The sequence below is a fragment of the Lactuca sativa genome, chromosome 1, assembly GCF_002870075.4.
Source record: "Lactuca sativa cultivar Salinas chromosome 1, Lsat_Salinas_v11, whole genome shotgun sequence".
NCBI classification, from domain to species: domain Eukaryota; kingdom Viridiplantae; phylum Streptophyta; class Magnoliopsida; order Asterales; family Asteraceae; genus Lactuca; species Lactuca sativa.
Window position 1 is genome coordinate 205,175,795 of NC_056623.2, and position 14,612 is coordinate 205,190,406.

Consider the following 14,612-nt stretch of genomic DNA (forward strand, 5'->3'; position numbering starts at 1 on the left):
ACCATCGACAGTCGGTCATATGTTGGAAGTAGATATGAATTAAGACTGTCATGGGTTGGCTTGTAGAGGTCTAAGGTGTTGGACAAAGGGCTACAACACTCATGAGTGCTCATAAGTTCTGAGTATTGGATTCAACCCGCGCTCATTGGAATCACTTCATGGATTTTATCACGAGTGATCATGAGACGATAATATCTTATATTCTTCAAACCTAGAGATATGAGTTGTTACTATGAGTTGGTTGTACATTGATTGCACGAAAACGCATTTGGTAACTCGGTGCTATAAAACGTGCCTTTGTGTATGATTCAACAAGTAGTAGAACAAGCCATATGAGTCGAAGTTTATCCATTCCTTTTACCTTCGGGATAAAAGTGATACATGTGGGCCCCTCGATGATTTGATGATGACAAATGGAAGTGCTCGGCCGGGCCAGGACTGATTCTATTTGTCCAATTAGTCAGTCATCATAAATCGGAAATTGGGAAACAACAAATGGACAGAGAGAATGATTATAATCCATGTCTCAGTCCATATGATATCTAGAATGGAGGAATATATGATCCCTTATCTAATGGACAAGTTCGTTGACAAGATCAGAGTTCGACAGCAGCTTTAAGAGCTACGATTGCCAGTTAGGTTTGAAGTCATACGCAATAATAGTTTTAGACTTATCCAAGTGGGAGACTGTTGGATTAATGTCTAAGTCCATAACTATATTTGGTATGTACTTGACCCGACCCGGCATGGTCCATTTGGGTTGCACTTCACCGACACAATTTATATGGATAATCTTTTGAGAATAGTATGTTTATGATTAATATTAATATATTATAAGTTCTAATATATTATTATGGAATCATATTATTTAATTAGTATTGATCAAGAATTAATTTTTAATTAATTAAGTGATCAAAAGGAACTAATTAAATATGGACTCTTATATATATGGAATGGGCCAAGTTCATTTAGGTTGGGCTAAGCTTTCATGGATAGTCCATGGAGTGTTTAACCCATGGATCCTAGGAAATGAAAGGTCATGGGTATTAGGGTTTAACCCTAATCCTCCACACTATATAAAGATGTCCTTGGTTGGTGAAATGGGCACTAGTGTGGTACACTAAGAAGGGCTATCCAATTTCACTAGAGAGAACCAAGTATCCATATTCTCTAAAGTCTTCCAAGGTGTTTTGGTGATTTGTGATTCCATTTGAGGCTTCCACACTATTGGGGCTAAGCTCTTAAAGCTTGAAGACATCAAGCTACATCAAAAGGTATGTCATCTAACTAGTACATTAGAGTATAAGTGCTTCATAATATGCTAGTTAGGATTAAAGCCTTGGAAAGTTCTTATTTGCATGTATAATAGAGAAAACATAGATCCAAGGTTTATAGGGTTGCATGTACACCATAGGAGTGTCAGAATGCTCAAAACCCAACAGTGGTATCAGAGCCTGGTTTGTTTTCTGTTATATTGATGCAAATGTTTTATTTTCAAAATTGAAAAAAAAGGAAAAAAAAACATGACGTTTGTCATATTTTAAGATAAATTTTTTTTTTTTTTGTGAAAAACTAATTATTTGTAAAATTTGAATCATTTGCTATATGAGTTGAATTAGGTCAAATTTAGTAAAGAATAAAATGATATGATTATTTTATTAGTTTTAAAAGTTTGATCTAAAGAGTTTTTTGAAACCTCCATAAGTTATGGATATGAAAAGGTTTTAAAAAAAAAATTGATTCAAAGTTTTTATGGAGTTACAAAATTTGGTGTTAATGTTTTAAAGAATTCCATATCTTATTCTTAAGTTATGGAACATGAAAAGTTTCATCATAAAACAAACATTTAACTCCATAAGTTATGGATTACCAAAAGTTTTATGTTTCCTTGTTTTATGAGTTATTTTTTAGATTAATGAAAAATATGTGTTAGATGTTTTCAATCCAAATTAATCTAAAAGTTGTTCATAAAATGTGTTTTTGTAACTTGTCCTCAAGTTATATGAAAAGTCACATTTATGAATCTTAAAAACTCATAAAAATGCCTTAGGTTATAAAAAAAAATGAAGAGTCTTTTCTTATAAATAGTTTTTATGGCTTCATAACTTGTCCTCAAGTTATGGATGCCAAGAGTCTCTTCATTAAAAGTTTTAATACTTTAATTAAAACTACTTTAAACACATAAGTTATGGAACTAATTAATTTTGAATAGTTTCAAAACTTGCCCTCAAGTTTTGTAATTTGAAAAGTTTTCACTTAGGAATACTTTAATTCCAAGTTAGCCCTTAGAATTTTAAAGAGTTAAAATTCAACCCTTATACTTTATAATATTATAAGTTAGTAATATATATATATATATATATATATATATATATATATATATATATATATATATATATATATATATATATATATATATGTATAAGAGTAAAGTCAGTCTTACCGTTAGTAGGCCTCATTCACGAAGCCGGTCTATAAGGTGGGTATAAAGTTGTTGCCTATAAAATGGCAACTTAATGGGTGTCCACTCTCACCCACCGCTTGCTTGACTGGTGGAGGGTTGTTAGCCGAACGGGTTTGACAGGACTATAATTCTCCCTTGATTAAAAGTATTAATGATAAATACTAAGTAACTAAACTCTTAATAATACCCAATCTTAGTTACTTAGGAAAATGTAAATAAGGTGCTAATCCATGAAATTACACTTTGCACTTTGTTTAAGTCGGTTAGTGGAGCGTGTGTGGTTAACCGGCACACTAACTCGTATTTAACTAGGTATGCAAAGGGTAACTTATTGTTTATCATAGTATCGATGGAGCGTGTGTGGTTAACCGACACATCGATTGAGGGGTAAACACTTAAGGGTACCAAGTAATTTGCATGGTTACTTCACACCTTGTTTTGTGATCCTCGGCATCCCAGTCACAAAACCTGAAGGGCACACTCGAGATTGAAACATGCCATTGAACAGTTCAATGAATCTCAAAAGATCTAGAAGTTTCAAATCCAATTAAAACCTAATAATACATTTCGTTTATCTTGGTGGAAATTGGTGAATCGTCATTCACCTACCTTCAAATATTTTATAGCTTGGATTACGGCATCCCTCTTCTAAGTTATAAAATAGTTTGTTGGTTCCTAGCCTTAATATTTCATATTGGGTGTCATATTAAGGACTTAAGATCCACTATCTTGAATATCTCCAAAAAGATGTCTGGTTTAGACATTTATGATCTTTCCAAATCTCTTGAAACAAGCTTTCCTAAATGAAGATGATGTCCCATGGAAATCATACTTCTTTCACCTCCTCCAATTATTCTCTCTAACCCACAAGTTCAAGGTCACTCAAGCCCTATTGGCAAGGCAAGGTGTAGGTGTGGTCACATCTTGGAGATGTAGTCACATATTGAAAGGCTAGGAGAGTTGGGTGTCAAAGTCTTGAGAAAGTTGGTGGTTCAACTACTTTCTAAGTCACATAGTGAGTTCTTTTGGAACACCTATGAAACAGACTATGACAAGACCCTTAATGATCTTATCTATTTGTTAAGATCAACTTCCTAAAACTTTATGGACATTGACAATGATGACATTGGATATCTAGTAAAGCTCTCTCTTCCCGGTGGAAAGGGATCGGCCATAGTCAACTCGGTTGACCAAATTGTAAAGAGAAAAGCTAAGTCTATGATAGTACCGTGTACCATTATCAAAGGGTTCAGATGTTTATATTGCCAAAGGAAGGGGCATTGGTTGCGAAGCTGCCAAATTTACCTAAGGATGTTAAAGTCAATAAGTTTGACTCTACTTCAGGTAAAGTCCACTATCTAACTCTGCTAAGTTTCTATTATGAGATTCTTGATACATGATGTGACTGGGTAACGTGGTGATGTTTTAAGAATCAAAGAAAAGTGAAGAAACTTAAAGAAAGAATATGCTGAATCTGATGGCGTAGATGGATTTATATCGCATAGTTTGAAAATCAGATTCTTGAGCTACTTCTTAGGAGTTATGAGATATTGCTTAGGAATAGATAACAACAAGTTTTCATATGGATTGTAAGGATAAGTTTTTCCGCATAGTTTTAGAATAAAAGAAAAATTTTTGATTTTATTTATTTTAAAATATCCTTACAATGGCATTTGAGAAAAAAAATTGTAACTTATATGATTCCATTAATAGCAAGAGTGGAAGTATGAATTTGATTCTTTCATTTGTGGTAATGTCTAAATTTACCAAATAAGGAAAGATTCTCATCACCCAAGTTTCAATTGGACCAGAACTTGGAATCATGCAAGTTGTATAGCATGATGAATGAGAACTTTCAAGTTTTGGAAAATTAAGACTAATTACTTGTTCACATGGATGTGTGAGTCAAGTAAAGGACTGAGGGATTGAGTACACATTCTTGTGCACTGATTAAGTCCACCACAAAAGTTCGATAAGACTATTCGTCATAGTTTACTAAAGCTCAGTAAATATGATTATACTTACATGCTTAAGTGTAACTCTGAGACATTGGAAAAAGGTTCCAATGTATGATAGAGCAAATAAGAAGAATCAAATTAGGCAGAAGGATAAAAGTTTCTCAAATCTGAAAAGATGGGAGAGTACTTTAGTATCAGTTTTTTGTGATCATCTTAATGATTTAGAAACCATAGCACAATTAGTTCTCTAAGGAAATCTTAGTGCATTCTTATGACTAAGAAGAGGGATCTTGAATTGTTGAAATGGTTAAATCAAGAAGATGAGTCATATTTCGTTCTACTACAAGTCTTAGAGTCATACTCCAAGATTGTTATTTGAGTGACATGTCTTAAAGAAGGTTTAAAACACTTGTTAAATGTAAGAGTAAAAGTTTCCTACTCTTGTACATCTGAAATTGGTAAGTTGTGATGTTTTGGATAAAACAAAGACCAACTTAGGCCAATTATGTGAAGTGTTTGTCTTGATTAGAATCTTCTCTATCTCTTGAATGTTTGACAAGGGAGTCTTATAGGTCAAGAGGACAGTGGGAGTCTTAAAGGTCTTGAAAGTCTCAAGAACTAATCAAGAATAGAACCTGAAGTTCTTCACTAGCACATGACTTGTGGTTTATAACCTATCATGTTGACATATTCTGTGCCCATTCCAGTTAAAGTTGGTTTTGCATATGAGTTCTTAGAGTTCTCAATTTGTTGCACAACAACTTGGAAGCAATGACAGGCCCTTGAGCTGTCAGGTGGCAAGAAGTTAAGATTGAGTTCAATCTATATGAGTTTGGATTCGTCATTATCCTTGTCTTGGGACTATGGTTTTGACAATTCACATGGATAAGAACGCATACACCATAAAAATCTAAGTGTCATAAGGTTTCTCTCCGATTCATGAAAATGATGGTGAGGAAACACTTTCACTAAGTAGATTTTAGCTAGATAGCAATTGTGATATTTGCATTCTCAAAGTCGTTAGTGGAGCGTGTGTGGTTTACCGGCACACTAACCTGGACTTGTGCGAATTGACAAAAAGGTCTAACTATTATGATTACGGCATACCTCTTCATAATTTTTTAGATACACAAGTGTGCTATCTAAGGGAAGGTGTATGATTTTGATAAAGTTTTATCAAAACAATCTAGCATCAGAAATCTGAACTTTGGTAAGAAAGTCAATGAAGTATTGATTTCTAGAAGTCCAGCTGATTTCTTAGTACATGTCAAAGCTAGTGGGAGCATAAGTGTTATGCTAATAATCATCATGTTAGTGGGAGCATGATAATTATGAGAAGTATTGCAAGTTAGAAATGGTAATTATAGAAAACAAAAGGTTTCAATTAGGAAAAGTTGTTTTGCTATAATTAAGGGAGAGGAAACTATATTTCATCTCAAATCTATAAGCTTAGATCATGAGGCTTTAATCATTTAGTCAAGGATATATATATATATATATATATATATATATATATATATATATATGAATTTCATGTTGGAATGGCTCAACATAAGGAAATTTTGTATATTGGTCCATTATTTGCGTTCTAAAATTTGATTATGATTACGGCATCCCTTTTCATAATCTGAATTATGAGAACTTGGCAAATTGAAATGGAAATGTTATAGCAAAAGGCTGGTTTAGTCTTTATGTGAGACATCATGAATCGTGTCCCATATGCTTCGGATATAGGATCGATTACATGTGCTATATTCATCCTTTCTAAAATTTTCCAAATGCCTAGGGCATTAAGAAGGGAAAAGGTTTAGAACTGGATATGACTAAAAGGATTAAACAATTGTCGAGGACAATCTAAGGTTTACCAAAGATTGGTTGCTCAAGGATAGTTGGAAGTATAGTGATAATTCTGGTAGGACCATATTGACATAATCTGGAAGGAGGCAACTCTTGTTCAGAAGTGATAGTCAAAATGGAGTCTGGAAATGTTTCAAAGTTAGAAATTATTTAATCTGTGTAAGATTAGGAAACTTAATGCAAGAAGGATGTTTCCAAGGAGTTGATTTCCTTTGGAATTCTCCGTAATGATTAGTGCCAAGTCTTTGTGAATTTGTGCATAATCATTACAAGAAGATCAATGCATATAAGTTTAGAATCTAACAGATTTTCGTAAATGGCATGAATTTGGAATTCTTGCATTTGCAGTAAGGATTTGGGACTGTGAAAAGTGGATCATTGGAGTTATGTTCAATTGATCTAGTTCACAAAGTAAAGATCATAGACAAACATAGTATGCATACTTGGTGTATGGCATGACTAGTGTTTAGAAAACATAGTGTACATGCTTGGAGCATGGGACAACTATTGTTTTAAATTCAAGAATAAAGTTGATAGCTGAAACAATATACAATGAATAATGTGTAATCATATGGTGATAAATAAAAGGTGTTTTATTTATATTCATAAGTTCTGAGACCATATTGGATTCAATTATTATTGTGTTTCACTTTGCATGTTTTGACTTCCCGAATAAACTAGGTTATTCTTCCGGAATGACTAAGTTATTCAAACCATCGACAGTCGGTCATATGTTGGAAGTAGATATGAATTAAGATTGTCATGGGTTGGCTTGTAGAGGTCTAAGGTGTTGGACAAAGGGCTACAACACTCATGAGTGCTCATAAGTTCTGAGTATTGGATTCAACCCGCGCTCATTGGAATCACTTCATGGATTTTATCACGAGTGATCATGAGACGATAATATCTTATATTCTTCAAACCTAGAGATATGAGTTGTTAGTATGAGTTGGTTGTACATTGATTGCACGAAAACGCATTTGGTAACTCGGTGCTATAAAACGTGCCTTTGTGTATGATTCAACAAGTAGTAGAACAAGCCATATGAGTCGAAGTTTATCCATTCCTTTTACCTTCGGGATAAAAGCGATATCTGTGGGCCCCTGGATGATTTGATGATGACAAATGGAAGTTCTCGGCCAGGCCAGGACTGATTTGATTTGTTCAATTAGTCATTCGTCATAAATCGGAAATCGGGAAACAACAAATGGACAGAGAGAATGATTATAATCCATGTCTCAGTCCATATGATATCTAGAATGGAGGAATATATGATCCCTTATCTAATGGACAAGTTCGTTGACAAGATCAGAGTTCGACAGCAGCTTTAAGAGCTACGATTGCCAGTTAGGTTTGAAGTCATACGCAATAATAGTTTTAGACTTATCCAAGTGGGAGACTGTTGGATTAATTTCTAAGTCCATAACTATATTTGGTATGTACTTGACTCGACCCGGCATGGTCCATTTGGGTTGCACTTCACCGACACAATTTATATGGATAATCTTTTGAGAATAGTATGTTTATGATTAATATTAATATATTATAAGTTCTAATATATTATTTAAGTGATCAAAAGGAACTAATTAAATATGGACTCTTATATATATGGAATGGGCCAAGTTCATTTAGGTTGGGCTAAGCTTTCATGGATAGTCCATGGAGTGTTTAACCCATGGATCCTAGGAAATGAAAGGTCATGGGTATTAGGGTTTAACCCTAATCCTCCACACTATATAAAGATGTCCTTGGTTGGTGAAATGGGCACTAGTGTGGTACACTAAGAAGGGCTAGCCAATTTCACTAGAGAGAACCAAGTATCCATATTCTCTAAAGTCTTCCAAGGTGTTTTGGTGATTTTTGATTCCATTTGAGGCTTCCACACTATTGGGGCTAAGCTCTTAAAGCTTGAAGACATCAAGCTACATCAAAAGGTATGTCATCTAACTAGTACTTTATAGTATAAGTGCTTCATAATATGCTAGTTAGGATTAAAGCCTTGGAAAGTTCTTATTTGCATGTATAATAGAGAAAACATAGATCCAAGGTTTATAGGGTTGCATGTACACCATAGGAGTGTTAGAATGCTCAAAACCCAACAGGAGTACCAGAAGCCCTCAGGGTTATTACAGCAACCGTCCTTTCAATCCACTGCCTCAGGGCCATCACACCACCAGTACCATAAAACATCCGGGGCTTGGCATTAGTGAAGTCCTTATAGGTGCATTCTCGAGGTGGTCCATGACTCTCGCCATGGTTGGATGGGTGTGTGCCAGATCCCGAGCCATTAGCACTTGAGTTATTGATCTGTGACATGGCAGCTGCCACCGCTGCGGTGACTGCTGCTTGAAACATTACAACATCAAATTGGGGTGGTGGAGGTGGTATAGGTGCTTCCTCACCGTTGTTTCGCCTTGGATTCCTACGCGGAGGCATCCTTCAACTATAGATTGAAAAGACAAGGATAAGAATTTCATAGAATGGAAAATGTATGTGTCTCATGAACTAAATCGCTATAGTTCAACAATAGATCATAGTATGAGTCTTTAAAATAGAAGAATGAAAGTTATTTGTAAGACTGAAGGTATGAAACAAGTATTTGGGTTCACAACGACCATTCAAGGTTCGAACGAAATACTCAACATAGTAGTAATAGTCCCACTTATATTAATATAAAAGTTGTTACAACGATCATGAAAATTTGACCCCTATAAAGGTCTCCGATTACAAAGTTCGAGAAATTTAAAGACTTTTAGCCGAGGTCCTAAGCTATAACAAAATTTGAGTCCTAGACAAGTACTACTTGCGTCGAAGGTTGCGCTTGGAGCTTGACTCCGTATCAGATTGCTTTGACTCCATTAGACGCCTATCGAAAGCGGCTTGTTGTTCCCTTAGATCGGCGAGGGCTGCAATCATTTGCGCTTGGAACGCTTCGGCTTGGAATTGGGCGTTGTCTTGCATCTTGTCCAGCCTACGGATGTCAGAAGTGTGAACCTGCACTTCCATGTTGATATCCCGGAGTCGACTAGCTTGTACTCCAGACTGATAGGACTGATTGGCTAACTTACCCACCATTACCGGGAGTGCTCGATCAGCCGAACCTCCGCCGCGGACATCATAGAAGTCCCGGCACATGCCGTAGGGAGGGCGTAGGTTTTGCTGTTGGCTCCAATGGTGGAGGTGACTTCCCCAGACGGGAGTCGGTCCTTGAAAGTTCCTTACGAAGACGGGAGGCTGAATGGGTGGTGGATCGATAACTTCCGGCTCTGAGTCGGTACCGGAGTCATCACCCACTTCTATGGGTTCCTCGTCCTCTTCGGGATCATCTTCGATCCATCCTCCGTTGCCTTGGTTGGGAAAGTAGGGGTCGCCAGGGTGGTGAAATCCAGCCATTTGACTGTACGAGAAATAAGGTTATAAGAATTGAGTAAAGTCGGAACATGTAAAACATGTAAGTTTAACTAGTTTAGATAGCAAATACTCCTATAGTATTTAAGTTCTTGTGTTTGATTCCCGTACTGGTTTGGTAAGTTTTGACTTGTTGCTTACTACGATCATTCCTCGATATACGTTGGTCCAATCTTGGGCAAATATAGTTGATCACGCTATATTTTTCCAAAATCTGATTACATATATCGAGTCTCAATTGTAGTGTCAACTTGTCTAAATACTTGTATAGTTATATAACATGAAAATAATTTGTGGTATGCATGTAAGTGTACTTAAATGAATTATCAATTTAAGTTGAACGAAATGCTGCTTAAGTGTAAAAAGAAAATTTGTTTTGTCAGAGAGTATTAGTCCCTTAAGCATTTATAGTTTGTATATCTTATGTGGTTCGATATACTTAGTTCACTATAAACATTGCTCTGATACCAATCTGTCACACCCCCAAACCTGAACGGCGGAAACGTTCGGGGGCGGATGACTTCATGTGGTAGCGTAACAAATGAATACATAGTAAAGAAAGCAATACAACCATCATATATATAATTGAAAGTTTACATTTGTCAAAAGTTACATGTTCAAAACTCAATTACAATATGATGTCAAAATACGAGATTAAACTGGCGCCGCAGCATCTCTTCATCAAAAGCGAAATGAATACCTGAAATTACTGATTTCCTGGGACATACAAGTAATTTTGAAAGAGTAGAACAACATTTAAGCTGGTGAATTTCATAAGTATTTAAGTGACAATGTTTAACTGAGATGAAATGTTTTATCTTTGTTCGTTTGTGTTTAGAAAATCCTATATTTTCTACTAGTATAAAAGTAGCCTTCACTCAAGACCAATGTTTGTTTCCAAAATGTATGTAAATGTAAAATAACCAATGAGTTTGAAAATCTTGTAAATCAATGCATTTTTAATACCCCCTGTGAGTTTTATAACCATACTATTTACTCTGAATGCCTATACACAACGTTCTTCAGGCGTTGAAATGTTATGACGTTTGTAACCCCAAACGGTGGACTGCAGCTAATAGTCAGGGCGCGGGTTTGTCAAGCCCGTATAGATCTATACACAAACACCACGCTCCCCCTCCAAGGGATTCTGGTATATAATACAGGACTTGAAATGTGTACTCGAACGTACATGAAGTTAGTGCCTCACATATTCGTGGTATAAAAACAGATCTACTTGATAAAATGTTACGTTTGTTCTTGTATACGAAAGTAAACTTCTTGAAATATGCGTTTTCTAGTACATAAGAGTTAGAAATCTGTTCATAAAACTATACCTATTATAGTTTCCAAAAAGCGTGTCTTGTTTGTTTAGAAATATTGAGAAAAGGAATCACTTGTTTATGAAAGTATAGATTTTTTGGTGTAGAGTCTAGGATAGACAAGAAAATCTAAGAACAGTTTAGTTTATACATGCATTACAACAACATTATATTTTAAAAGGTAAAATGCTATTGTGACATATGTTATATATATATAAAAGTTCCTTTAAATGTTTATAAATCGCATGTGATGTGAATATATAACAGTATATAAAAGAGTTTCTTTATGTAACACACGATAATACTCGTGTGTTTTACTTGCAATCCCCCCCTTGAAAGCATATAAAAGTATTTAGAATAATTAAAAAGGTTGATTAAGGGGTATGAAACTCACGTGAAAGTTTTGGAGATAGCGAGATGGAAAACCGGGCAGAGTTTCGTCTCGGGAAACGGATTTTCCTCGGGATTCTCGGGAATCTCGGGAGCAAAATCGACCTTCGGGACTTGAGCCAAAAAGACCAGAGCTTCGGGTTTGAACGGACACGGAAAACGAGGAAATGTTGAGAGAGAGAGAAGAGAATTGAACCCTTTCTTTGGAAACCCTCGCATCCTATTTATAGTAAGGCTGGTCTGCCTCGGTACGCGGGGCGTACGCCCGTATGCAGCGCGTACGCGTACGTCATGCATGACCGAAGCCTCGACTGCCTCGGCTCGGATGGTACGGGTTGCTGGGTACGCGGGTCAGATGGGACGGGTTGCTGGGTACGCGGGTCGGATGGGACGCCAGGTCGGATGGGACGTCGGGTCGGACGGGTCGGGGCTTCGGACGGGTCGGTTTCTTCGGATAGCACGACGTGGACGATCAGAGGCCAATCCTCTCGGTTACGCGGGGCGTATAGGGGTACGCAACGCGTACATCGGCCGAGAACGCTGAGTCCCCTTCGGATAATATCCGAATTTTGATTTAAATAAATAATTAATTTATTTAATAAACTTAAAAAATTCATATCTTCTTCATACGAACTCCGTTTTCGATGGTCTTTATATCCTCGCGTAGGTGAGACTACGCTCTACAACTTTCGTTTAGACTCCGTCGGCAAATTCAATAATTATTTTATTATTATTTATTAAAAATCCATCGTGTTTAAGGAATTTCTTAGAAAATTCATAACTTCTTTATCTGATGTCGGTTTTTGCCAGACTTTTTACCGTTGGAATACCATTGTCGAGACCTTCGATTCTCGTTTAGGTCATTCCGGCCAAAAGTCGCTCGATCTCCGATTCGAGTTTTTAGCTGTCTGTTGCTAAGCCGAACTTGGAAAAATCATAACTTCGCTATATGAAGTCGGATTTGGGCGTTCTTTTCACGTACGATCATGGTTCAAAGACATTTAATCATAGAAGCAAATTAAGTAGAACTTATTTGTACATTTTATTATGAAAGTAACTTTTTATTATTCAGAAGTGGTTACAATACTTGACCCATTTTGGTCGTTACAAAGAGTTGAAATATCGGGTTGTCACATCATCCCCCCGTTAGAGAGAATTTCGTCCCGAAATTTAAAGTAGTAAAGATACTAGTGAATATGAAAGAGATGAGGGTACTTTTGTTTCATCTGATCTTCGCGTTCCCATGTGAATTCGGGTCCCCGCTTGGCGTTCCAGCGAACCTTCACGATGGGTATGCGACTTTGTTTTGTTTGTTTGACCTCTCGGTCCATGATTTCTATTGGTTCTTCCACAAAGTTGAGGCTCTCGTTGATCTAGATCTCGTCGAGTGGAATAACAAGAGTCTCGTCGGACAGGCACTTTTTCAAGTTTGAGACGTGGAAGGTTGGATGGATGTTACTAAGTTCGCGCGGTAGGTTAAGCTTGTAAGCCACAGGGCCGATTCTGGCAAGAATCTCGAAAGGCCCTATATATCTTGGATTTAGTTTCCCACGCTTTCCAAATCGTATTAAACCCTTCCACGGTGAGACCTTTAATAAGACGTGGTCTCCTACCTGGAATTCCAAAGGTTTCCTCCTTTGGTCAGCGTAGCTTTTCTGTCGGTCTCTTGAGGCTTTCAATCGTTCACGAATCTGAACGATCTTCTCTGTTGTTTCACGTATGATCTCCGGACCGGTGAGAGTGCTTTCGGGAACTCTTCCTCTAGCTAACTGGGTATCGCCAACTTCAGTCCAGCACAGAGGGGATCTGCACTTCCGACCATAGAGGGCTTCAAACGGAGCAGCCTTTATGCTTGTATGATAACTATTGTTGTATGAAAATTCGACAAGGGGTAAGTGAATATCCCATGCCTTTCCAAAGTCAATCACGCAGGCTCTCAGCATGTCTTCTAAAGTTTGTATTGTTCTCTCACTTTGTCCGTCTGTCTGTGGGTGGTAGGTTGTACTCATGTCTAGCCTAGTTCCCAGGGAACTTTGTAGTGACTGCCAGAATCTTGAAGTGAATCTACTATCTCGATCAGAGATAATGGATATCGGAACACCATGCAGTCGCACTACTTCCCTTAAGTAAGTTCTTGTAAGCTTCTCCATTTTGTCAGTCTCCTTGATGGGTAGGAAATGCGCGGATTTGGTCAGTCTGTCGACAATGACCCATATGGTATCGAGTCCACTTGTCGTCTTGGGTAACTTGGTTATGAAACCCATAGTAATCCGCTCCCATTTCCATTCCAGTATCTCTGGTTGTTGTAGTAGTCCTGACGGTTTCTGATACTCGACCTTAACCTTAGCGCAAGTAAGGCATTTACTCACGAAGGTAGCAATTTCTGCTTTCATGTTAGGCCACCAGTACAGTTTCTTAAGATCCAGATACATTTTATCTGAACCCGGGTGAACGGAATATCTTGAGTTGTGAGCCTCGGTCATGACTACGTTTCTGAAACCACCATGATTTGGGGTCCAGATTCGGTCCATGAGATAGTAGGCTCCGCCACCCTTGACTTCTAAATTCTTCTCCATTCCTCGCAGGGATTCACCCGCCACATTTTCAGGTTGCAAAGCTTCCATTTGTGCTTCCTTAATTTGTGTGGATAAGTGGGAATGGATAGTCATGGTCAGAGATTTGACCCTCCGACCAGTGTATTCCTTTCGACTGAGGGCGTCGGCTACTACGTTGGCCTTGCCAGGGTGATAACGAATTTCGCATTCGTAGTCATTCAGTAACTCGACCCATCGTCGTTGTCGCATGTTGAGTTCCTTCTGATCGAAAATGTGTTGAAGGCTCTTGTGATCGGTGAAAATAGTACTCTTTGTTCCGTATAAGTAGTGCCTCCAGATCTTCAGAGCAAATACCACTGCTCCTAATTCGAGATCGTGTATTGTATAGTTCACTTCGTGTGTCTTAAGTTGTCGGGAGGCATAAGCGATAACCTTCCCTCTCTGCATAAGAACACATCCAAGTCCTTGGTTTGAAGCATCGCAATACACTACGAAGTCTTCTATCCCTTCGGGGAGGGATAGTATCGGTGCGGTGCACAAGGCCTGCTTTAGTGTCTGGAATGCCTCCTCTTGTTTCGCTTCCCAGTCAAAGGCCACACCTTTCTGGGTTAATGAAGTAAGAGGTTTCGCAATGCTCGAAAAGTTCTTTATGAATCTGCGA